At 52.0% G+C, this 25,600-nt stretch overlaps 1 pseudogene; it reads left to right on the top strand.

Annotated features, from left to right (window-relative positions):
* The window catches only part of LOC131570213 (uncharacterized), a 1,483,036-nt pseudogene that overhangs the window by 1,342,742 nt on the left and 114,694 nt on the right, over positions 1-25,600 (top strand).

Below are 25,600 nucleotides of genomic sequence, written 5' to 3'. Positions count from 1 at the left end.
TAATGGGGGTGTGGGAAAGGGGCGGGGCCTGGAGGGAAACAAAAGTGGGCGTAGCTTGACAGAGAAGGAATGGGGCGGGGAAAGGGGCGGGGCCTAAAAGGAAATGAAACTGGGCGGGGCCTGGTAAGCAAGGAATGGGGCGTGGGAAAGGGGCGGGGTTCCAAGCGGAGCCTTGGAAGGGGAGAAAAAGAGACCCCTTGGGGACACTGGGGGGTTGTTGGGGACACCAAGGCTCCCAAGCGATCCCAAATCCTACTGGATCCCAAGGAATAACCACAAATGGTCTCAAATCCCAAATCCTGGATCTAAAACTTCCCAGATCCCAAATGCCGCTGGATACCCCAAATCCAATCCTAAAAGGTCACAAATCCTGGATCCAAACCAATCCCAAAGCCCAGACCCCTACTGGATCTCCAAAAACAATCCACAAAACCCAATTTCAAATCAAGATCCTGGCAGGAAAATGGACAGGGATAGTGGGACAGGAAGGGGGACACTGGGGTGAAACTGGTGGCAATGGGATGGAGACATTGGTATGGGGACAATGGGGTGGTGGCACTGGGAGCACAGGGATGGAACTGGGCAGGTGGCACTGGAGCCGGACTGAGGACACTGGGCTGGAGCTGGGGACAATGAGAGGAGACTGGGAAGACTGGGATGGTGACATTGGTATGGGGACAGTGGGGTGGTGGCACTGGGCTGGTACTGAGAGCACTGGGATAGAACTGGGCTGGTGGCACTGGGATTGAACTGGGGACACTGGGGTGCGACAGTGGGGCAGCCCTGGGGACACTGGACTTCTGGCACTGGACTGGTGGCACTGGGATGGAACTGGGGACATGGGGACAGGGCTGGTGGCAGTGGCACAGGGACACTGGGATTGAACTGGTGCCACTGGGATTGAACAGGTGGCACTGGATGGGTGGCACTGCTGTGTCCCTGGTGCCACCTGTGCGGTGTCCCCGTGTCCCCACAGTGTCCCTGGGGTGGCTGAGGACGGTCACCTGCTGCTGGCCCTGCCCGCGGTGGCCGTGTCCTGCCAGGTGGCCCAGCAAGGGAGGGGACATCGCGGTGTCACCTGGGCACCAGCGGGGCCACCAGCGGGCCGTGGCCATGCGGGGGGCGGGGCCTGATGTTGTGACGTCACCTCGCCCCGCCCCTTTCCAGCGGGCGCCATTCCTTGGACATCGGCTCTGGCTCTGCGGGGAGATCGAACCGGCACCGAGAGATCAAAGGAACGATGGGAAGGATTCCCCTGAGCGATGGATGCAAAAAGAGATTTGCCTTCCCAAACAATCGGGGCTTGGGGGGTTAATTAATTAATTAATTAATAAACCCAGTGCCAGCCCAGTGTCCCCAGCCCTGTCCCAGTGCCACCAGCCCAGTGCTCCCAGTGCCAGCCCAGTGCCACCGCCCCATTGTCCCCATACCAATGTCACCATCCCAGTGTCCCCATCCTGTCCCAGTGCTGCCATTTCTGTCCCAGTGTCCCCAGTTCCACCCCAGTGGCAAAACAGCAAAAAAGAAGAATTCTCTCGTCACCAGAGAGTGAAAACACGACACGATTTAACTGCAAGGAGAAATAAAATAAATTGGTTTAATGCACAAGATAGCATGGAGGCAAGTCAAGAGTTAAAACCAAACAAAAGAACATCTGAACTCACAGGAATGTATGAAATAAATTTATATCGAATATAGAAAAATATATACATAATTTTATATAAAAAATATATTATTTTTATTTATTTATTATTTTAATTATTATATTATAATAATTAAATTTTAATTTTATATTAATAATTATATTTTAATTATAATATTAATAATACATTAATACATTTTAATTATTATATTAATAATACATAACTATAATATAAATTCTGTTAGTATAAAATACATTAATGTAAAATATTTTTATCAATATATATTTCTATTGTATTACTCTCTCAATATAATACTAATATATATTTTAATTAACATTATATTATGAATATGCATAAACCTTAATGAATATGCCTGAAAACCTCTTTGATGTAACAGGACGTAAAGAACATGGCTTAATTAATGGTGAGCTTTTGGCAATTAGCACCAGAATTTTAACCTTTAACAAACTTTTATAAATATTTCAATTCTGATCCGTGTTTCTCACAGGGGGTCCTGGCTGATAATGGGGAAGGGGGGGACAGGACTGAGCCCCAAGAGACCCCCCCAGTGCTGGGGACCCCCCTGTGCCCCCCCAGCACTCGGAGCCCCCTGGTCCCACTCCCGGCTCCCCCCTGTCCCGGTGCTGCTCCCGGGGGTCCCGCGGCTCTGGGGGCTCAAAGGGGAGGGGGCAGAACCCCCGTGATGGGGGGGGGGCACAAAGGGGGGTCCCGGCCCGGTGCTCGGGGGGGGTCGGTGCACGAGGGGGGGTCCGGTCCCTGTCCCGGTGCTCGGTGAGGGGGGATCAGGGCACGAGGAGGGTCCAGTCCCGGTGCTGGTGCACAGGGGGTGCTCAGTGATTCGGGGGAGTCTCCAGCGGCCCCAGTGCACGAGGGGGGGTCTCGGTGCTCGGTGATTTGGGGGGGTTTCTGGTGGTCCCAGTGCCTGAGGGGGAATCCCAATGAACGATGACAGCACTGATTGATGGGGAGGCCTCCGGTGGTCCCGGTGCACCAGGGGAGGGTCCCGGTTCCTCCGGGGGGGTCCGGTGGTGCCGGTGCACGAGGAGAGGGAGGGAAACTCGAGGGTCCTGATGCCTGAGGGGGGTCCTGACGGGGGCGTCCCGGTGCATGAGGATGGTGAAATTCGGGGGTCCCAGTGCTCAGGGGGGTCCCAGTGGGTGCTCAAGGGCAGCGTGTGACACAGAGAGAGACCCCGGTGACACCAGGGACCCCCACACAGCGACTGGGCCAGTCCTGGTAACACTCGGGGGTCTCTTGTTGGCACTTGAGGAACCGGTGGCACTCCGGAGGCTCGTGGTGACCTAAGGAGCTGGTGGCACTGGAGGTGCTCTTGGTGACACGAGAAGCTGGTGGCACTTGAGGAACTGGTGGCACTCGAGGGGCTCTTGGTGACACACAGCGCTGTGGCACTCAAGGAGCTGGTGGCACTCGACTGTCCACAAGTCTCTCCAGTGACATCACTGCACCAATGACATCACAGTGGTGACATCACTGTCCCCGCAGCAGCCTTGGGATGTCCTTGATGGCTTTTTGGCACTGCTCAGCCACTGCATGGCTGCCGGGGCCACAGGGGCCACCGTGGACACTATAGGGACTCAAGAGGAGGTCGTGGATGTCCCCAAGTGTCCCCAAAAGGTGATGCTTGAACAGGCGGGCACTGGCCTCCCACAGCTGCTCAAACTTGGCCACTTTCACCACCAAGTCCTCAGGGACATTGGGGGATGCCTCCTTTGTCCCCTCCAGGGCAGCCTCAGTGTCCCTGAGTTGGCACTCCATGTAACTGATAAACTCAGTGGCTCTGTCACACGCATCCACCAAGCGCTGCAGCGGCTCCAGGGCCACCTCTGCCCAATGTCTCCTCCTGATGGCTGCCCTTGCCCGCCTGGAGGCCACCACGGCCTCTCACATGGCCTCATTGGTGGCCATTGCCACCTGGGCATCACGTGTGGCCCCCATTGAGGCCTCCTTATCCCTGTCCAGGGCCACCATGAGCTGCTGGGCTGTGGCTGCCAGGTTGTCCCCAGCTGTTCCCCTGCAGGTGGCCTTGTCCTTCTGGTCCCTGGCCCAGGCGAGGCCTGTGTCCTCGCAGGCATCACAGAGCTTGGTGATCTCCTCGACCAGCTGTTTCCATCTCTCCTCACATGCAGACACCAACTCCCGCCAGGCGCTGCCCGCGGCTCTCACATCGGCCCAGGTGGCCCCCGGGGTGGCCCCGAGGGTGGCCAGGGCCTGGCCCAGGGAGGTGACACCAGGGTGTTCCAGGCCCTTATGGAGGCTCCAGATGAAGATCCTCAGGGCCGCGTGCAGCAACTTTGGGGGTGCACAGCGCCGCACGCCCCGGTGTGGCCCGGTCACGGTGGCCATCACATCGCCCAGAGTGGCCACCATGGACACCAGAGCCGCCAGCAGCTGGGGAGGGGACAGCTGAGGAGGGGACAGGGGAAGTGTCAGGGACCTGGTGGCACATGTGGCCTCTTGTGTTGCCCCTGTGCCCTCCTGGGATCCCATTTGTCCCTTCCCTGGAGGGCTCTGCTGTCCCCTCTGTCCCTTTGTCACCCCCTCATCACCTCAGCCACCCCCTGCCACCCTCCCTGCTGTCCCTGCTGCCAGGCCCTGCCACCACACTCGTAGCCTCTGCCAGCCTCTGCTGTCCCTTCTGCCAGCCCTCATGTCCCCATCCCTCTGTGTCACCCCCATCCCCTCCTGCCCCCACACCATTTCCCCTCCCCCGCTGTCACCTCTCCCCTTCCTGCCACTGCCTCCTGTCCCCTTTGCGACCCCCTGTCCCCTCCCACCACATCCCCCATCTCCCCCCATCCTCCACTGCCCCTCACCCCCAGTGTCCCATCTGTCCCCCTCTCCCCCAACCCATCGCACCTCTTGGAGTTCCACGCTCACTGGGGACACACTGGGGATGCTCTGGGGACACTCTGGGGGTCGAAGGAGCCTTGGGATGTCCTCGATGGCTCTTTGGCACCGCTCGGCCACCCCACAGGCACTGGGGCAGGCAGGACCACCAGTGAAATAGACCTTGATGATGTCATCAACTGCCCCCAGCAGGTGATCCTTGACCAGGTGCGTCTTGGCCTCCCACAGCTGCTCGGCCACGGCCACCTTGGCCACCAAATCCTCAGGGACATCAGGGGATGCCTCATTTGTCCCTTGTCCCCTCCAGGGTGGCATCGATGTCCCTGAGCAGGCGCTGCAGCTCCCGGGGGAACGCGGTGGCTTCGTCACACGCGGCCACCAAGCGCTCCAGCAGCCCCAGGGCCGCCTCCACCCACTGTCTCACCATGGTGGGCCTTGTTGCCTCGCTGGCAACCACCCTGGCCTCTCTCCTCACCTGGGCTCCATGCCCGGCCACCACCTCAGCCCCCTCCTCCCCACCCAGGGCCTGACCCAGCTCCACCATGTTTTCCTGAGCTGTCCCATCACGGGCAGCCTCATCCTGCAGCTCCCTGGCCCGGGCGGTGGCTGTGGCCGCCCTGTCGGCCGCCTTGGTGGCCAAATCCCTGCAGGTGTTGTGGAGCTCAGTGGCTGTTCTGGCCAGCTCAGCCCAGCGATTCATCAGCACAGACACCGACCACTGCCACTCGCTGGCTGCCATTGTCACACGGTTCCGGGGGATCCCTGGGGTGCTCTTGTAGGCAGCCAGGGCCTGGCGCAGGGAGGTGACAGGGTCATCGTCATCTGATGTGACATTGCGGTGCCTCCAGGTGTCATCAGTGCTGTAGAGGGTGTCCCAGAGGTTGCTGGTGAAAACCTCCAGGTGCCCGTACAGGCACCCTGGGAACAGGAGCAGATTCATCTCCTCGTCCTGCCTCGGCAGGGTGCCCAGCAGCTCACCCAGGATGGCCACTACAGTGACCTCTGGCTGCAGCAGGGCCGGGGACAGCTGGAGAGGGGACAGGAGAGGAGTCAGGGACCTGGTGGCACTTATGGCCTCCTCAAGAGTCCCCGGTCCTTTCCCGGGGTCCCCTTTGTCCCATCCCTTGAGGGCTCTGCTTCCCCCGCTGTCCATTTGTCACCCTCTCGTCTTCTCTGCCACCCCCTACCACCACACTCGTAGCCCCTGCAACCCTCTGCTGTTCCTTCAGCCACTGCCTGCTAGACCATGTGTCCCCAACCCCCCCAGTCATCCCCATCCCCCACTGCCACCTTCCCCCGCCTTTCCCCTCCACCTGTCACCTCCCTCCTTCCTGCCACTCCCTCCTATCCCCTTTGTGACCCCTGTCCCCTCCCACCAGCCCCCATGTCCCCTCCATCCCCCATTGGCTCCTCTCTCCCCCCACCACTCCCCCAACCCATCGCACCTCTCGGAGCTCCGTGGTCACTGGGGAAACACTGGGGACACCCTGGAGACACTCTGGGGATTGAACGAGCCTTGGGATGTCCTCAATGGCTCTTTGGCACTGCTCAGCCACCCCATGGCTGGGGTGGGCACTGGGGCGGGCAGGACCACTATCGAAATACAACTGGATGATGTCTCGAACTGTCCCTGCAAGGTGACCCTTGACCAGGCGGGCGTCCTGCAGCTCCCTGGCCCGGGAGGTGGCGGTGGTTGCCAAGTCTGCTGCCACAGTGGCCATCACCCTGCAGGTGTTGCAGAGCTTGGGGGTTTTCCTGGCCAGCTTGCCCAGTTGTCCACAAGCACAGACACTGATTGCTGCCACTTGCTGCCCGCCATTTTTACATGGTTCCAGGTGCTCCCAGGTACTGTTGGAGGCGGCCAGGGCCCGGCTCGGGGAGGTGACAGGGTCATCATCATTGGAGGTGACATTGTGGCACCACAAGTTGTCATCAATGCATTATAGGGTGGCCCGGAGCTCCTGGTGAAATCCTCCAGGTTCCAGCGCTGACACGGTAGGGACACGGGCAGCATCTTGTCCCATCTGGGCAGGGTGTCCAGCAGCTCGCCCAGGGTGGCCACCACGGTGACCTGTGGCTGCAGCAGAGCTGGGGACAGCTGAGGAGAGGACAGTGGAGGTGTCAGGGATCTCATGGGACTTGTGGCTTCCTGGGGTGGACCCCTGCCCCCGAGGGGTCCCCTTTGTTCCCTCCATCCCTTTCTCAGCCTATTGTTCCCTCCGCCACCCTCTGCCCCTCCCCTAGTAGGCCCTGCCACCACCCTGCCCCCACTGCTGTCCCCTCAGCTACCCCTTGCCAGCCCTAGTGTCTCCTCCCTCCATTACTCACTGCCCCCTCACCCCCCTTTCCCCTCCCCTCTCTGTCACCTCCCCCTTTCCTGCCACTGCCTCCTGTCCCCTTTGTGACTCCCTGTCACATTCACCATCTCCTGTGTCCCCCCATCCCCCACTGACCCCTCCCCCCAGTGTCCCCTCTGTCCCTCTCCCTCCCCCTCCCCCCATCGCACCTGTTGGAGCTCCATGGTCACTGGGGACACCTTGGGGACAACTTGGGGACACACCAGGGGTCGAACTAGCCTTGGGATGTCCTCGTGGCCCTTTGGCACTGCTCGGCCATCCCACAGGCACTGGGCCTGGCAGGATCACCGGTGAACAAGAAGTTGATGATATCTTGAAGTGTCTCCTCCAGGTGATCCTTGGCCAGGCCCACAGCCACTCAGCCACAGCCACCTTGGCCACCAAGTCCTCAGGGACATTAAGGGACTGCTTCTTTGTCTCCTTCAGGATGCCTTTGGTGTCCCTGAGCAGGCGCTGCAGCTCCCGGGGGAACGCGGTGGCTTCGTCACATGCGGCCACCAAGCGCTCCAGCAGCCTCAGGGACGAATCCACCCGCTGTCTCACCATGGTGGCCCTTCTTGCACAGCTGGCAGCCACCCTGGCCTCTCTCCTCACCTGGGCTTCATGCCCGGCCACCACCTCAGCCCCCTCCTCCCCACCCAGGGCCTGACCCAGCTCCACCATGTTTTCCTAAGCTGTCCAATAATGGGCAGTCTTGGCCTGCAGCTCCCTGGCCTGGGCAGTGGCGGTGGCCACCCTGTCGGCCGCCTTGGTGGCCAAATCCCTGCAGGGTTTGGGGAGCTTGGTGGCCGTCCTGGCCAGCTGGGCCCAGCTGTCCTTGACTGCAGCCACTGACCGCTGCCACACCCAGGCCATCATTTGCACATCAAACCTGCTGGTCCAATGGGTGCTCTTGTAGGCGGCCAGGGCCTGGCTCAGGGAGGCGGGAGGGTCATCACCATCAGAGGTGAAAGGGTCATCATCATCGTAGGTGACATTGCGGTGCCTCCAGGTCTCATCAGTGCACAGGCTGTTGCGGAGCTCGTTGGTGAAGTCCATCAGGTCCCAGTACAGGTGCAATGGGGACACGAGCAGAGTCATCTCGTCCAGGCTGGGCAGGGTGTCCAGCAGCTCACCCAGGATGGCCACCACGGTGACCTCTGGCTGCATCAGGGCCGGGGACAGCTGGGGAGGGGACAGAGGAAGTTCAGGGACCTAGTGGCACTTACGGCCTCCTGCGATGACCCCTGTGCCCTCCCGGGCTCCCCTTTGTCCCCTCCCTGGAGGGCTCTGCTGTCCCCTCTGTCCCTCTGGCAACCCCCCGACCCCTCTGCTACCCCGCACTGTCGCTCGCGTGTGCTCCCCATTCCCCACTGCCCCCTCCCCCACCGTCGCACCTCTTGGGGCTCCATGCTCACTGGGGACACCTTGGGGACGCTCCGCTGGCGAAGGAGCCCCAGCACCAGCTCCGGTCCCCCGGCCCTGGCGTACGCGCCGGTAAAAGGCAGAGCCCCCTCAGGAGGGGCCGGAAAAGGGGTTTGGCGAGGTGACGTCACCGCCCGCCCTTTCCAGTACCGCCCCTATCCATGGAAAGCGCCTGGATTTGGCCGTTTTGGTTAAATCCCAGGGGATTTAGGCTCAGTAGAAGGGTACTTAGGCTCCATCCCCAGGGGATTTAGGTTCCATCCCACCATTTCTAGGCGGATTCATTCCGCCGTTCCCGGCTGGATTTACGAGGGAACGCGGAGCGCTCTGAGGAGCCCGCAGAGTTGCCCTCAACAAACAGGGCCGCGGTGCTTCTCTCGCGAGACCTCTGCCGAGAAGCCCCAAAGGCGGCGCGGACTAATCAGAAGCCGCGCCGGCCAGAAGTCCTGGCAGAAGTTCCCGTTGCTTCGGCGTCGGCAGCTGCTTCCGGCGAATCCGCGGTGCATTGTGGGCATTGTGGTCCCCGTGGGGCCCAGCGCCGGCGGCGGAGCGGGGCTGAGGCCGCGGAGGGGGGAGGGGGCGGGGCGGGAATTTGCGGGCGCCGAGGGAGCCCCGGGACCCCCCCCCGGCAGCGCGGGATGGGCGACAGCGACCGCGGTCAGCACCGGGAGCGGGGAGAGGGGGAGGGGCGATGAGGGGGGGTTTGGAGGGGTTATGAAAGGATTGGGAGGGACTGAGGGAGAACTGGGGGTCCTGAGGGGATGTGGGGTGTTCTGAGGGCGTTTGGGGAGATCGAGAGGGAGAACTGGGGATCGTGAGGAGGTTTGGGGGCTCCTGAGGGGATTGGAGGGGTTGTGAGGGGATGTGAGGGGGTAAGAGGGAGAACTGGGGATCCTGAGGGTATTTGGGGAGTCCTGAGGGGGTTTGGAGGGATTGTGAGAGGGCTGAGGGGTTGTGAGGGGGTTTGGGACGTGGTGAGGGGATGTGGAGGGTCCTGGGGGAGAATTAGGTATCCTGAGCGGGTTTGTGGGGCTCTGAGGAGATCTGGGGGGGTCTTGAGGGGATATGGAGAACTCATGAGGAAATCTGGGGGGATTCTGAGGAGATTTTCGAGGGTCCTAAGGAGGATATGGGAGCCCTGCGGGGGACGTGGGGTACTGAGGGTAGTTTGGAGGGCTGGGGGCATTTGGGGGCATTCTGAGTGGGTTTGGGAGGATTTTGGAAGTTTCCGACTAGATTTGGGGCATCCTAAAGGAATTTTGGAGATCCCCGAGTGGATTTTGTGGGTCCCTGACTGGATTAGGGGTGATTTGGGGTTATTTTGGGGAACCTGACTGGATTTGGGGGCATTTGGGGAATTTTTGGATCCCTGGCTGAATTTTGGGGTATTTTCAGATAATTTTGGGGTCCCTGACTGGATTCTGGGAGGATTTGGGTAATTTAGGAGTCCCTGAGGGGATTTTGGGGTATTTTCAGGTGTTTTTGGGGTAAGTTTGGCTATCTGACCAGATTTTGGGGTCCTTGTCCTGATTTTGGGATATTTTAGCATACCTGACTGCATTTTGGGGTATTTTCGGGTCATTTTGGGGTTCCTCACCAGATTTTGGGCATTTTGGGGTAATTTCATGGTCCCTGACCAGAGTTTGGTGATTTTTTTTGGGTAATTTTGGAGTAATTTTGTGATCTCTCACTAGAGTTTGGGTGTTTTTTGGGGTATTTTTGTAGGACAACAGGGGTAGAATGGTCGGGATGGAGAGAGACAAGAGATCTCTGAAGCCAGGTCATGGAACTTGGGGTTTATTGCAAAGGGCCTGGGTGCAGGGCCCTGCTTGGAGCTGCCCGGCACAGCTGGAGCAGGCCCGAGAGAGGGAGAAGAGTGGTGTTATATTTGCCCAATTATCCTATCATCAACAAAACCAAACAATATTAAAGGTAGCAGCAATTTTCATTGAATAGCTTAGAATAAATAAAATCGGATACACTTGAAATATTGACAATATAATTTGGTTAAAATAAGGGATAATTTGGTTCCAATAATAGCACATAAGCAAAAAAACCAAACGGAGAGGGGTACGGAGTGCAGGGCCCTTGGACCCCTTCCACCTCACATGCGAGCTTGCCAAGCAAAAATTCCCCCTTTTGTGCCATATGTCAATGTCATCTCCTCCCATTTTCGAATCATCACACTTCTACCTCCGCCCTCATCACCACCTTTACTGCCCATGCTCCACCACTCGGTTTGGTGGTCACACCTGTCTTTGGGGGTCGTCACTGATGAAGGCCTCTCCTCTTCCTCGATGTCCTTTCATTCACCTTTGAGTTACACATGTGCACCAAGCCAGTATAATGTAAGCCATAACGAACATAATATTATATTTAAGCATCAAAGCAATAAATCTCTTAGAACTAGCATTTTCCTGGTCCCAACCAGATTTTCCTTTCTGTTAATTTTTAGTAATGGTTATCTCTTGCTTTTCCCTCTATCCTTGAACATCTGCAGGAAAAAGGAGAGGGGGGGGATGGAACCCATCCTCTCCCTTTCTTTCTTGGCATTACACCATTCAAGTGTTTTATTTTCTCCAAATATTAATTACTGTATCAATATTGATTACTGTTTCAATTTTGTCAGCACGGATCATACCTATTTACCACACTTCTCATTATCCTGCTCTGAGTTTTTGGAGTTTTCTGTCAGAAATCTCTCCCCTCCCCCACTCATCCACAGGGGTTTTGAGCAGTTTTCCCTTTTTGGGGAAAATCAAAGCGATGCCCTGATGCTCCTAAATAGGGGTAGGAGAAGTGAGGCTCCAGGGCTTCTCGCTGAGCCGGAGCCACCGGAGCCGCAGTGCCGGGAAAGCCGTGGCGGGAGGTGCGGAGAAGTTTGTTTGTGTTTTCAGCTCAATCCCCTCGGGGCCGGGCCCGTTCCAGGGCTGCTCCTCAGCTCCGGCTCTGCCCTCACGCAGCCCGGGGGGCCCTGAGAGCGCGGGGCCGGTCTGTGCCGTGTGCAGAGCGCGCCCCTGGCTGGGATTGGGCAATGGTGCCGTCAGTCATGTTTGTGGCGCGCTGATTGGTGGGAGCGGGGCGGAGCAGGGTCTCGGTGGCGGGCTGAGGGCGGCCGTGGCTGGGCAGCGGCGCCATTGTCGGAGCGTGTGTGCGGTGCCGTGAGCGGCGGCAGCGGCCGGAGCGCGATGAGGCGGCGGCGGAGCTGGGAGGCGGCCGCAGCGCAGGTGGGACCCGCGCTGGGTTGTGCGGGGCCTCGGGGCTGGCTGCGGGCCTCGGGGGCGGCAGGCGGCTCGGGCGGATTCGTTGTGCCGTGTCCGGCCCGTGCTGCCGCTGGCGTGAGGGCGCTGCGGGAGCGGCTGCCCGCGGTCTCCTTGCGGCCGCTGCCTCGGCAGGAGCCGCTGGCGGAGCAGCGCTGGCTCAGCCCGGTTGCTGTGGCTGGGACAGAGGGAGCTGCCCCGTGCCCGGGGCTGTGCGGGGAAATTGCCGTGGCCGGAGGTTTCTGTGCGCAGAGGAGACAGAGGAGTCCTGTAAAAGTGACTTTATTGCTGGGCAGAGGGAGAGGCCGTGGGGCATTTGCCGTGCGCTCTCTGCCATTGTTGTAGTTCGCAGTCTCCTTTTCATCCTCATTTTCCTGGCCTTATCTCCCTCTCCCTTTGCCCACTGGCTGAGGTACTTGGAAGGTTCCGACCTCCCGATCCGGCAACTGCATGTCCTCGTTAATGTGCATCCCCACTTTTGCATAACAGCCGATATTCACGGCTCTGTTAAGTCTTTGTTCTTCTGGAAGTTCAGGAAGTCAGCGGGACTTTGTGTGAGCAGCGGTCCATTTTAATTAGTAACATTGAAGCTGGTGGTTTCGCCCTTTACTTCCTTATCTACGAATCCCTGGTGCCTTGGTCAGCTGCTAAATGAGCTGCACTATCAAGGTGTGGAGCATGGTAAAAAGATGAGAGTTGCTGTAGCACATCAGCGGAGAAACAGCATTCCTTTAACCCATTTTTTGCCAGGGAGCCACAAAACCGTGTCCCCTTCCCATTCTTTCCACGTTTGGACCAATACATGAACTGCTTAATTTTTCCGTTGTTTTTGTTTGTTTTTTTTTTCACCACTTTTCCTTTGTCATCTATTTGCCAACAGCAGTTTGAATCATTTAATTTTCCAGAAACTCCTCTTTTTTGTAATAAGAGATGATCTGATCCCATCCCATGGTTATGTGTTGTGTTTCTCATTTCAGTGGATTGTTCGGCAGGAAGTTCAGGAGCTGGAGCTGTCTGGTTGGTTATTCCGAGGGCAGCTTGTAATTTAATGATGCCATTGAAATGAGAAATGGGTTCTGTGGCTCCTGATATGAATTCGTTTGGGTTTCCAGGGGCTGGTCCATGGTGTTGTAGAATTTGTTCTGCTGGCCGTTCATCTTTTCCCCGTTTTTGGCCGCTCTCTCCAGCCAGGGCTGCATCATTTGCCTGCTTTTGTCTAATTAAATCATCAAATAGTTGTAATCACAACTGATTTCCCTGAAGTTTTGGTAGCAAAAAACCCCCACTGCTCTAATATACCCTACATAACACAGACAGTGACAGCACATGTTGGAGTGGCCAGAGGGGTGATTCCCTCCCACTTTTTAAAGTGAAGTTTCCCAACATTCTTCATTTGCTGTTTCCCTTTGCAGCTTCACCCGTTTCTGTTGCAGGGTCAGATATCCTCCCCCTGGGCTCTGCCTTGAGCTGTGCAAATTCCATCAGTGCCAGCAGGCAGAGCTTGGGGTGAGGGGCAGAGGGAATCAGCCCAATTCCTTCCCCAGGCAAGAGACCCAGGTGCATTGTCCACCCTTTGCCCAGCAGTGTTCATTTGCATTTCTAAAGCTCCTCTGGAGGCTGCCTGGAATGGAGCTTCTCTTCCAGGGCAGCCATCTGGTGAGTCACACGTGGTCCTCCCAGAATCTGCATTTTAAAAAAGAATTATTAACTGTTTACCGTTTAAAAGTATAACGCTTAAAGGTCTTCCATTTTGCTAAATGCAACATAAAGGCGAACATGGAAAAACCCAGACCCAAACTTGATTCTCACACTTCTTTCCCAAACCTACCTAAAAATATAAAGTGGGAATATTACGCAAATTTTTTCTCATGTTGTTATTTTGCCGCTTAAAGAATCTCTTTAGTGTTAGAGAGTCAAGGCATTCCTTGGTTCTGGCCAGGATGTGCAACAGAAATAATTTCTTTCACAAATAGCCCGGCTGTGCAGAGAAAATCATTCCATGCTATGTGAGTTTTACTCGATTTTTCCTAGACTTTATGTAGTCTGAACCAATCTAAATCCACTGCTTTAATGTTCCTTGTTTGCAAGTTGTGTAAGGCTTTAGTATTTGGTTTCCTGTTAGACCCGGATTTCTTCCCCTCTGATATGAATTCGGTCTCCACACTCCTGGATTTCCTTCTCAGCCTTTTCCAGCCCAGGTGTCTCCAGCTCTGCCGGGGGCAGTGTCTGGGGTAGCTGTTGGTTGCTGTTTGCTGCTGGGCAATGTTGATGTTTTGTTCCTGGTCGTTATCTCTGGGGGTGTCTTTTGGGCTATTCCCAGTCTGTTCAGATGTTAAACTCATCTGCCTTGAGTGGTGTAACACCTATTAAATTAAACCTTTAAAATTCCTTTTCCAGTGGAAAACCTTTGAGAAGAGAAACCTTTCTGAGCAGAAAAATAAGGTTTAAAAGAACCGAAATCGGTACATTTTGCGATACTTCAACGGCAGGCAGCCCAGAGTGTGGGTGTCAGTGAGCCCCAGAGCGGAATTGTGCCGTGGTGTTCCCCAGCAGCTGTGGCAGTGCAGCTGAGGGACCCCCCCGTGTTGAGCTGTGCTGACGGCTGTTTCTGGCCTCAGGGACACTTGGCATGGGCCCCTTGGCCACCAGTGGTGCTGCTTTGCACTCCTTAGGCAGGAGCCGATGTCCTGGCTGGGTGTTGGCAGCAGAAAAGTGCCAGGGCAGGCTCTGTGCCAGCCCAGCTTCCTGTGGGAGAATGTGCCTTGATATCTGCTCCAGTGGTTGCTGAAGCAGTGAGAATTGCTTTTGCCCCCCTGTTAGGTGCCATGGTGTCAGCAGAAGATATTGAAGCCTTCCTGCTCAGGGCATTTCAGTGCCATGCTCTCACAAGCACCCACAGCTGCGCGGGTTGAGCTGAGCATGGGGCAGTGACCTGCGCTGTGTCTGATTCCCCTTCCTTCCCTCCCCTGGAACAGGGTGTTGCTTTTAGACACCACTTGTCCTGATTGCTTCAGAGTGCTTTGGAGAGCCTCCATATCTAATTTTCCCTCTTTCCCTGGGGCTGCCAGACATTTGACACAGAGGTACAACAGAACTGGCCTCTGTATCCCTTTTTATGATAGTAATTTGTGTTGCCGCTGCCGCCAACACAGAAACGCCCTGAAACCCTGACCTCCTTGTTTTCCTGGCCTGGAAACCGGGGATACAAAAAATCTGGGTCAGCTGACAAATTTTGAGGCTAAGACCCTGCTGATAAACATCCCAATCCTCAGTATTTTTCTCTTCCTCCGCTTTTCCATCATCCTTTTCCTTCCCACATAGATTCCTGCTGCAGCTTTTTGCCTTAACCATATTGCTGCACACTCCCCTTCACGCAATCCCTTTGCAGCGCACCAACACCATCCATGCCCTGTTGTCCAAATGCGAGGGGAATTTGGGGAGGTGGGAGTGGGGCAGCGCCAAGGCCGGGCCCCCCCGCGCTGTCCCGGCGGGAGCGGCTGCTGTGGGGACCGAGTGCGGGCGGGAGCGGCCGAGAGCCCAGCGCTGCCCCAGCCCGACCTGCCCCAGCTCCATCCCTGCCCCTGCCGTGGGATGCTGTGGGTTTGGGGGGAACAGGGATCCGGCAGTGGGTGCTGGGCCTGGGGCAGGAGGAGAAGGGAAGGAAAAGCAGGGTTGAGAAACAAAAGGGTCAAATGATGCACGTGAGAGGAGAAGGTGAGATTGTGCAGGAGAAGGAGGAATAGCAGGAGGAAGAGGAGGACACAGGAGGAGGAAGAGGAAGCAGCACAAGGTTCCACCTCTGCCTGTATCTGCAGCCTCCAACCCCAGCCCCAGGAGCATTGGCCCCCCTCCACGTGCAGCAGGTGACAGAGGATTGGGATACACAATTTTCCATGGGGTGAATGTTGGTGTTTCTGAGCTTTATTGGGCCAATTGTTGGTGCTTTGTTTTTTTGTGGGGGCTGAATCTTTATATTTTGGAGGGGGCTTTTGCTGAATCTTGATGTTTGGGAAGTTTTTGATCTGTGTCTTGATGTTTGGAGGACTTTGTGCTGAATCTTGGTGTTTTGGAGGTTCTTAGAGACACAAGATGCCCAATGACTTATGGAGATGAACTTGGGCAAGGAGGAGCTCCCAGTCCAAGGCACTCTCATTTTGTTTTTTTCCCCATACCAGGATTTTTCATTCCTAGGGCGTGGCTGGATGGAGGAGGAGAAAAAGCCCTGGAGATTCCGCACGAGGAGGGGCAGCAAACCCAGCCCAGGGAGCTGCGGGGAGGAAAGAGCCCCCCTGAGCAAGGAAGGTGGTCGGAGATGCAGCCAGAGCTCCGAGCTGGTGGAGAAGCCCCATGGCAGAGAGAAGCCCCACAAGTGCTTGGAATGTGGGAAGGGTTTTAGTCGGAGCTTAAAGCTGACTGAGCACCAGGTGATCCACACTGGGGAACAGCCCTATGAGTGTGAGGAATGTGGGAAGCGTTTCAGCTGGAGCTCCAGCCTGAGGCAGCACCAGAGGATCCACACTGGGGAGAGGCCCTTTGAGTGTGAGGAGTGTGGGAAGAGCTTCAGCCACAACTCTGTCCTGATCCAACACCAGAGGATCCACACTGGGGAAAAGCCCTTTGAGTGTGGGGAATGTGGGAAGAGCTTCAGGCAGAGCGGCAACCTGATGCGACACCAGATGATCCACAGCGGGGACCGGCCTTATGAGTGTGGGGAATGTGGGATGAGCTTCAGCCAGAAGGGCCACCTGATGCAACACCAGAGGATCCACACAGGAGGAAAGCCCTATGAGTGTGTGGAATGTGGGAAGAGCTTTAGATACAGCTTTGGCCTGAGGAAACATGAGAGGATCCACAGTGGGGAAAAGCCCCATGAGTGTGGGGTTTGTGGGAAGAGCTTCAGCATGAAGTGCCTGCTGACAAAACACCAGAAGATCCACTCTGGGGAAAAGCCCTACAAGTGTGGGGAATGTGGGAGGAGCTTCAGAGAAAGCTGGGCCCTGATTCGGCACCAGGTGATCCACAAGGGGGAACGGCCCTACACCTGCTTGGAATGTGGGAAGAGCTATGGATGGCACACTGAGCTGAGAAAACACCACCAGCGTGTTCACTCTGGGGAGAAGCCCTACAAGTGTTCTGAGTGTGGGAAGAGGTTTCAGACCAGCTCCAGTCTCCTCGTACATCAGCGGAGTCATACAGAGGAGAGGCCCTTCTGCTGCCCTGACTGTGGGAAGGGATTCCAGCAAAACTCCAAACTTACCATCCACCAGCGTATCCACACGGGGGAGAGGCCCTACAAGTGTGGGGAGTTTGGGAAGAGCTTCTCACAGAGCTCAATCTTGACCAAACACCAACGGAGGCACCACTGAGGGAAGCCCTGTGAATACCCCGAGTTCAGGAAGAGCTTCATGCACTCCTCCAACTCCTTCCCCCATGGGAGAATCTGTGTTGGATGATCCCCAGTGACCCTCATCTGGCAGAGACCTGGTGATCCATGGTCCTGCTGATCTGTGTTGGGAAGACACCTGGCTGGGTGGCTCCACATCTTCCTGGCTCCCCGTGGGCATGTGGATGTATACAGGGGCAGGAACATCCATTGGGATGCAGACCAACAATGGGAATTCCTTGAGGAGAGCGGATTTGTTGACTTTCAAACCCGTAAAATCTTTTGCATTCAATCCTATCTTCTGGTGGCATCAAGGAATACTGAATGGTCTTGGAGATCTTTTCCAATTTCAGGGGTGCCACGATTTTGATTTCCTATTGCCCAAAGGTGTCTTTGGCAGCCAAATGATGAAAAAGTGGGGAAAAAACCAAGATTTTTGAGACAGTGGGGTGGGAACTTCACCAAAAAATGTTCTTCCCTCCCACCAAGCCACATAGGTTCTCTGCCAGCATGGACACAGAATTCCTTTTCTTTTGGCCTTGATTTTATTTTAGTTTCTCTTCATCCCTTTAAAATATCTGATATTGGAGTAAAAGCAAAGACATTAAATTAAGATATGCATGTGGTTATGGTAGGACACAGTCATGGAGAGCAGCATGGGGACATACGGTCATGGGTGGGAATGGGGACATGGGGGGATGCAGTAATCCCTTGGTCTCTGTGCTTTATATGAGTCCAAATCTGGCTAGCTCTGGACTCTAGCCCACACGGAATTGCAGAGACGGAGATAAAAGACGAGAAGCGCTCTTCTCCATGTGGGAACGAGGATCCTGTTTATTGGCTTGGGACAGAAGACTTCTGGCGACCACGACTGTTGAGAGTTTTTTGCAGATTGAGGAGTTTTTGTTAGACAATGGCCATGTTCAGCCGATGCACAATCCAGCCTGCTTGTAATAATGGACAATGGACGTGTTCACAATCAATGAATAATGGACATATTCACAAACGGGGGCGGTATATCCTTGAAAGTGATACAAGAAGAAGAATCTTCAGGACTCAGCAAGTTTGTCAGCAAGTTTGGGAAAGTCAGAAAAAAGTGAGCCATGGGTGGGCGAGACGAGCACAGCAAGATGCGTAAAAAATTTGGTGATCCCATCAGCATTCTAATTTAGATGTGTGAACAGTTAGGATTAACCAATCATGTATTAGCTAGAGATGCGTGGACAGTAGAGATTTATTATAAATATAGTCTTTTTAAGGATAATAATTTTGGCTCACTGGATCATATTGGTCATGGTGTGTTGTCCCTGAACCTCCACACCCTGTATTTCTGGTGGAGAACGCGGGCAGGCCCAATGTCGTAGCACTAAAGGGATTCGAGGTTGGCAATTTGGCTGCTGTGCAGGGATCAGAGCCAACCCTCGAGGAGCGGAGCAGCCGGTGTAAAGTATCCTCACTGCCCCAGGGAGAGGGAAAGGTTACTGGAGCTCCAATTGTAGATGGCTTGAATCTCACCCTGATGAAGGTGAGCGGCCGGGGAGGAGATGGGGTCTGAACATGAAAGGGAAGGTGTTCAGAAACTTCTCCAACATATCCTCTCTAAGAGAGAAAAAAAGTATGATGCTTCCAATTTGGAGGGACTATTGCAATGGGCTTGGGACCATAATCTCATAGCAGGAGCACAGGTTGCTTTTGAGATTTCAACATGAGAAGCTGTGGGACTGTATTGCATCTGGCAGGAGTGAGGCAAAAGAGGCGTCTAAATATTCTACTTTGTAGAAAATTATCATAGAGGTGTTGCAAGCTCAAAGGCAGAGAGGAAAGCTGCTGCAGCCCTTGCCTCTGTGTCAGAACAGCCTCAGGCATTTCCGGCAAATTCAGTTCAGCAACTGTTTTCTACCACCTTAGATATTCCCTCATGCAGCCCACAACCCCTCAGCTCAGAATTGAGCATTGCACCGACTGCTCCTCCAGCTCAGAGCGAGAAAGAGGAAGCTGCTGCCTCTTCGGGGGGGTTGGGCTGTCAGACAAAGGTCAGTTGTACTCAGAGTGAAAAAACCTCTTCAGGGGGATAAGCCTGAAGAACAAAGGACAGTTGTACTCGGAGTGAAGAAACTGTTGGTAACAGTAACTTAGAAACTAAACATGCTGTATGTGAAAAGGATAAGGAAGGAGATGTTATTATGAATAATACTTCTATTGAAGAGGATTTAAAATCTTTAGTGGACAATTTGCAAAAATTAGTAATTCAACAAAAGGATTCAGTTGTCCCCAAAAGAGACTATTCTTTTGAGAAAATGGACTTGCCAATGATAGTAGGTTCAGACAGACAACAAGGAAAGTGGTTACCACCCTCCCAGTTTGTCTCTGAGCCAGCATTCGAGACGGTTAAAAGAAATTCTCCTTCTCATGCTGTAAAAAATGTGGAATTAGAATAGGAATGTGACCCTGAAATAGAAGCAGCTCAGAAACAAAATGGAAGGGAGTTATTTCAGAAGCTATTGTAGAAGGGACTTTTCTCTCAAATGATGTAGAGGCTTTTCCTGTAGTGACTAATGCTGCAGGTAGAGTTTGGGAACGTTTCTATTGGAAGATTTTAGAAAGGTTAAGAGCTGTAATTTCACAATTTGGTTTAAAATCCCAACTTGCACACTCACTTCTGCAGTATATTTTTACATCTAACACATTAATTCCGGCTGATGTGTGTACCCTGATAAGACTTATAATGCCACCCCGTCAGCAGGTGATGTTCCATAAAAGCTGTGAGGAAAAGTGTGCTCAGGAAGCAGCAAGACCTAGAGTGCAGGGTGATCCTCTGTGTGGTTTAACAGCACAACAGTTCCTTGGCAAAGGGCCCTGGGCTGCTGCCACTGCCCAGGCTGGGAGCATTGATCAAGTCTTACAGATGAGCCAACAACCAGCACATAATGCCATCCTTGCACTTCCAGATGGGTTATGCATTAAGTCTTTGACACAGATTCGCCAAGGAGGGAATGAGGGCTTTGTTATATTTGTAAACAGATTGCATGAAGCTATCTATGATCATCCTGATTTGGATACAGACACAAAAGTAAAATTGTTTAATATGTTTGCTTTTGACACTGCTAATGATAAAACTCAGCAGATTTTGGGAACATTAAGGAAGGGAGCTGATGTTACAGAAAAGCTGGAACTTATGGCTAGAACTACAGAGACACAAAAAGCAGCCCATGTAGCTGCTGCAGTAGAGGATGTGGTAAAACCATTGCTTTCTAAACTGCAAAAGAAAGCCGAAGGAAAGAACATTAAGTGCTTTGGATGTGGTAAAATCGGACATGTTGGGAGTCAGTGTTGCTCTACAACTGTGAAAAAATTTTGTTCTATCTGCAAAAAAGATAACCACAATACTAAAGAATGTTGGTTCCAGGGAAATGGGTCTCGGAGTGCCTTCTCTCCAGGCATCACAAAACAAGTACGGAGAGCTGCCTGGATAGCTCAGCCTCCCATGGAGGAGGAGGAGGGCTTTGCTCACTCACATCATCAACTCTGGAAGCACCGGGGTGGACGTGGAAACCGCAGTAGACGTGACCATCATGGACTCTGCGGTGCACCTGATAGATACCAATGTAAAAGGACTCTTGGGCGATGGGCTGAGTACTTGTCTGTTAGGGAGATCATCTGCCAGTAAAAAGGGATTGGATGTAATTCCTGGGGTTATTGATGCAGACTATCAAGGGGTTGTTAAAATTATGATTAGAACATTTTTCCCTCCTGTATCTATTCCAAAAGGTTCATGAATTGCTCAGCTTGTTCCTTTTAAGTCTTGTGTCCCCTGTACAGACTACAAGAAATGGGGAACAGGAAGCTTTGGTTCCACAGGTAAACCAGAAGTATATTGGGCCATGGACATCACAAGAGGTAAACCAGACAAACAGGTAACCTTGACACATCCTAGTGGTGATTCTATTACTGAGAAACTCATAATTGACACTGGAGCAGATGTAACCATCATTTCAAACACAATATGGCCAAAAAACTGGGCATTGGTTGATCCTGCTTTAGGCATTGCAGGTATTGGAGGGACTCAGGAAACTCAGATGAGCAGGGAAGTAATTACTTTTACTTTCCCAGATGGACTGAATGTGTCTACAAGGCCTTATGTCATGCAAACTCCTGGCACTTTACTAGGTTTCCTTGGTAGGGATCTGTTAAGCCAGTTAAAAGCTACCATTGTTAGACAGCCTTTTTAGGATCACATTGCCACAAAGGTTGCTACATGGCATGCACATCCTCTGATCGAGGATGATCCAGTTCAGTTGGTGATCATCAATCAGAGCAAAGAGAGTGACAATTATGCCAAGCATCCTTTCGCCTTGATTTGTCAATGGGTTAAAACACAAGCTAATCCTTAAGTTATTTTGGAATGGGTATTTTTACCTGTAAAACAATCTAGAACTATTACCACTCAACTGGAACTCTTTGCTCATTTGATTATGAAGGGCAGAGGGAGAATATTGGAAATCTGGGGACACAAACCATATGCAATTGTAGTACCATTGGCTAACTGGTATCTTGAATGGGGGATTAGGCATTCTGTTTCTTTACAGATAGCTTTGGCTGGATATGGTGGTAAAGTTCACGATATTTATCCACGGCACCGGGTGTTATCATCTTTATTGGAGCATCAGCATCTGGAGGACAGACCCTGGAGATCTGACTGTTGGTGTCTGGGCAGACAGCATTTACAGATGCAGATAAAAGGTCAAAAAGGGCTGTCTGCACTTGGCAGCAAGACAAAGTGTGGAAAAAGCATGTCATTTTTGGAGAGGTAAAAGATATGTTGCAGACAATAGAATTGAAAGCTGTGATTTGGGCTTTTGAAAATTGGAACAATGAGGCCATTAACATTGGTTCTGGTTCGCTTTATGTAGTTGGCTGTGTCCAATGCCTAGAAAGAGCAGTACTTAATAAGGTGAGTAATGAGCATTTGTATTCCCTTTTAAGCTGATTGCTTAAAAACCTAAATCAACGATGGCAGGAATACTTTATTATTTATGTTTGTAGTCATCAAGCTCTCCCTGGTCTGTCTGAAGGTAATGCTCGAGCTGATCAGTTGGTAGCCACTGTCTGGCCAATGCCAAACTCTGATAAATTAAGCAAGCTAAAACTTCCCATGCATTTCTTCATCAATCTGCAAAAACGTTAATTAAATAATTTGGTATTCCCCTTACTGAGGCTTCGGGTATTGTGTGATCCTGTCCTGATTGTCAATGACATGGCATTGGTTTATTCACTGGTGTTAACCCTAGGGGTACTCAACCCTTGCAATTGTAGCAAATGGATGTAACTCCTGTAGCAGAATTTAGTCAGAAAATGTTTGTACATGATTGCATTGATATCTATTTTTGTGTTATGTGGGTTACTCCCTTAACAGGTGAGACAGCACGTCATGTAGAGAAACATTTGTACAATTGCTTTGCCATATTAGGTATCCCCTTAGCAATTAGGACTGGCAACGGTCCTGCTTACTGTTCCTTAAGATTCAAATATTTCTGTAATTTATGGGGTATTTGACATGACACTGGTATTCCTCACAATCCTCACAATGGTCATGCAATTATTGAGCATGCCCATCAGACGCTCAAGGGCATGCTGCAAAAACAAAAGGGGGGAACTACAGGGTTATCCCGAGGAAAAAAAAGCTAATGCAATTTTTGTGCTTAATTACCTTAGAACAACAGGAGCTAGGGAAGATCCACCTATTCTTGTGCATCATGCCCTCACACATAATCCAAGGGAAGAATTGCCTGATGGCATTCAGGCTATGTTCAAAAGTCCAGAAACAGGGGTGTGGGAAGGACCAGCTACAGTAAAATTAATAGGAAGAAGTTATATATGCTTACAGATAAAGGCATTTGTTGGATTCCAGCCAAGTGGATGAAGCCCTATCTGAAACCATCGTCACCAACCCATGTTGTGCCCTATTGGAATATGAATCCCAATATTACCAGGTAGATTGTGCCTGGGCCAGTCTGACCCTTGCTGCTGGGCCAAAGGCAGCAGCTGTGGTGTATCACCTCAGAGATACCTTTAGCTTGCTGGAGATTGCAGCTGGGCAGTGAACAAGTCCAGGCTTGTTAGGAGCTTTGTTTACCTCAGGAGGAATGGCTTCAGGCTGTGGTGAGGAGAAAGGAGACGGATTCTGCCGGAGGATTATATCCAGAGCTTTATTCCATGGTCACAGAGGTCTGAATCGTAGTAACAGCTCCAACAGAATCCCAACCACATGGCTTGATTCGGCTTTTAAGCTCTGGGACAGGTGAGCCACCAACCAGGTGGGAGGGGCAGGGTCTTAGGGGAGGATGACACCCAGACAGGCCAATGACCTCTGGGCATAGGGGCATCTTTTGAACCTGACCAACCACACGATGGCTCTGCTGGAATGTTAAAACTGATTGACAGAACTCACTCAGCAAGGGGGCGAGAGGGAAGGGGAAGAGAAGTATTGGCACACCTGGGAAAGGGACCCGGAAGTTTAAAACAGGACATTACAACACACTGCAACAGTGCCCAGAGGCGGAGAATCGGCAAAAGCACCGATTCCAGACAGCCCTGAATCTGATTTTTCAACACCTGACAGCTGAATAACGGTGGGAATATCTACCAAGTTTGCTGGAGTATGCTGAGGGAGTACTAGCAACTCAACATAGGCTTAATACACACGGGTTAGATATACACAGACTTCTTTTACCTTCACTTTCATCACAAGTTGTAAATCAGATAGAAAATGCTTGTTATCTGCATGGTTGTGCATGTAAGCCATGGCTTAAGGTTCATTGTATAAAGTGTAGCTTGAAAACTTGGCGACAAGTTCGTCAAGAACATAATTTAGCAGTGGTTTGAGGGGAAAAAGCAAAAATTTAGGCCTATTAACCTAATATGCAATAACTGCTCTTACACACTTAACACTATTACCCCAAGAATGGCATTCACTAAATTTTTAGGGCGTAACTCAGGAGATCAGAGTTTTCTCCAGGATGTATCTTTGATAGAAGTATATGAGCGAAGATCATTACTATGGGTGCAGTTTAACCTTGCTTTAATTGCTATTGTAAACCAAATTGTACTAGAAAGCAAGATATTAGCTACTGAATGTGGAGTAGGAATAGCAATACCACAAATACATCACTTTAGAGATTCTGAGTGGGAACGGGCTAAAGCAATTTGGGCAAAGCGCAGGCGTGATGGACAACAACGGCAACAATGGCTTCAGTCTGGCAAATATTGACAAGGTTGCTCAGTGCAGTGATTAGGGAAACGCAGGGAGTATACAATATAGAGCAGCGAGCTAACACGTGGGTTACATGGGCTAACAGAACAGGGCAAGAACCTTTCTGCTTATCACCAGCTACACCTTCGGATCCATTTTGCACCTGTTTAATTGGAATTCCCTTAGACTCAGTGGAAGAATTTGGAAATTGGACCAGAGCTGAAATTTATGGCAACTTAAGTAAGGCCTGGTCAAATTGGTGTACTAATCAAAATGGGATGATCACAGAAATTTGGTGTGAAAAACAAAAAGTCCCTAGAAATCCTTTAGGAGCTCAGGCATTTACAATCACTCAAGGTTTAAATACTACAAGTAAGGAACCACAGGAATTGGATATTTTGGGATCAGTGCCAGGAAGTTATTGTTTATTCTTTGAGTACTACAAGGGTAAAGAACTGATTAGGGAGAAGTAAGAAAAACCCAGAAATAATAGCACTTGGAAATCTCCTATTTCTTCGTGGTATTACAATACCACGGCATACTGTGCAAATTGGACATGGTCTGTGTCCCTAAAACAAAAATCAGCAAGAATGTTACCTCATGGAATTTTTCTCATTTGTGGAGATAGAGCTTGGCCTGCAATTCCTCAGAAAGCATTAGGAGGACTGTGCTATTTTGGGAAATTGACACTGTTTGCCCCTAGCACTCAACAGATGCTTGACATCAGGCACAAATTCCAATGTCCAAAACGTAGTGTGCATCTATTAGGCTCAGACTGTAAGGATAATGTAGAATTGTGGAATAGCCTTCGGTTAAATTGGCATCACTTTTTTCACCAGGAGTACCTTCATCAAAGGCCCTTACACAATTAAAACGAATGGCTTGTTGGACAGGAAAACAAATTAACATTACATGTGAAGTACTGAATGAGCCTACCACTGATGTAGGTAGCATATGCCACGCTGTGTTACAGGATAGGGCTGCTATAGATTTTTTGTTGCTAGCACAAGGACATGGGTGTGAAGATTTTGAAGGGATGTGTTGCTTGAATCTCTCTGAGCACTGAATCTATTCACAAGCAACTGTCATTGCTTAAGGAGAATATGAAAAAGCTTACAGTTGTTGAGAACTCTTTTGATGAATGGGTAAAATCCTGCGAAATAACAGGCTGGCTCAATGACTTAGGCTTTGGCATTATGATACTTTGTATTCCTTTCTCAATTCTGCTTATAGCGCCTTGCTTACTATGCTGTGTGCCGAAAATAATTGACCGTGCTTGTAAATCAGTCTGGCTTGTGCAAAAAAAAAAAAAAAAAAAAAAAAAAAACACCAAAAAAAAAAACAACTGGGGAACTGTTGAGAGTTTTTTGCAGATTGAGGAGTTCTTGACATATTCAGCCAAAGCACAATCCAGC

Source organism: Ammospiza caudacuta, chromosome 33, assembly GCF_027887145.1.
Source record: "Ammospiza caudacuta isolate bAmmCau1 chromosome 33, bAmmCau1.pri, whole genome shotgun sequence".
Taxonomy (NCBI): Eukaryota; Metazoa; Chordata; class Aves; order Passeriformes; family Passerellidae; genus Ammospiza; species Ammospiza caudacuta.
The sequence above is the reverse complement of the archived record's forward strand: the minus strand, read 5'-3'. Positions and strand labels throughout refer to the sequence as shown.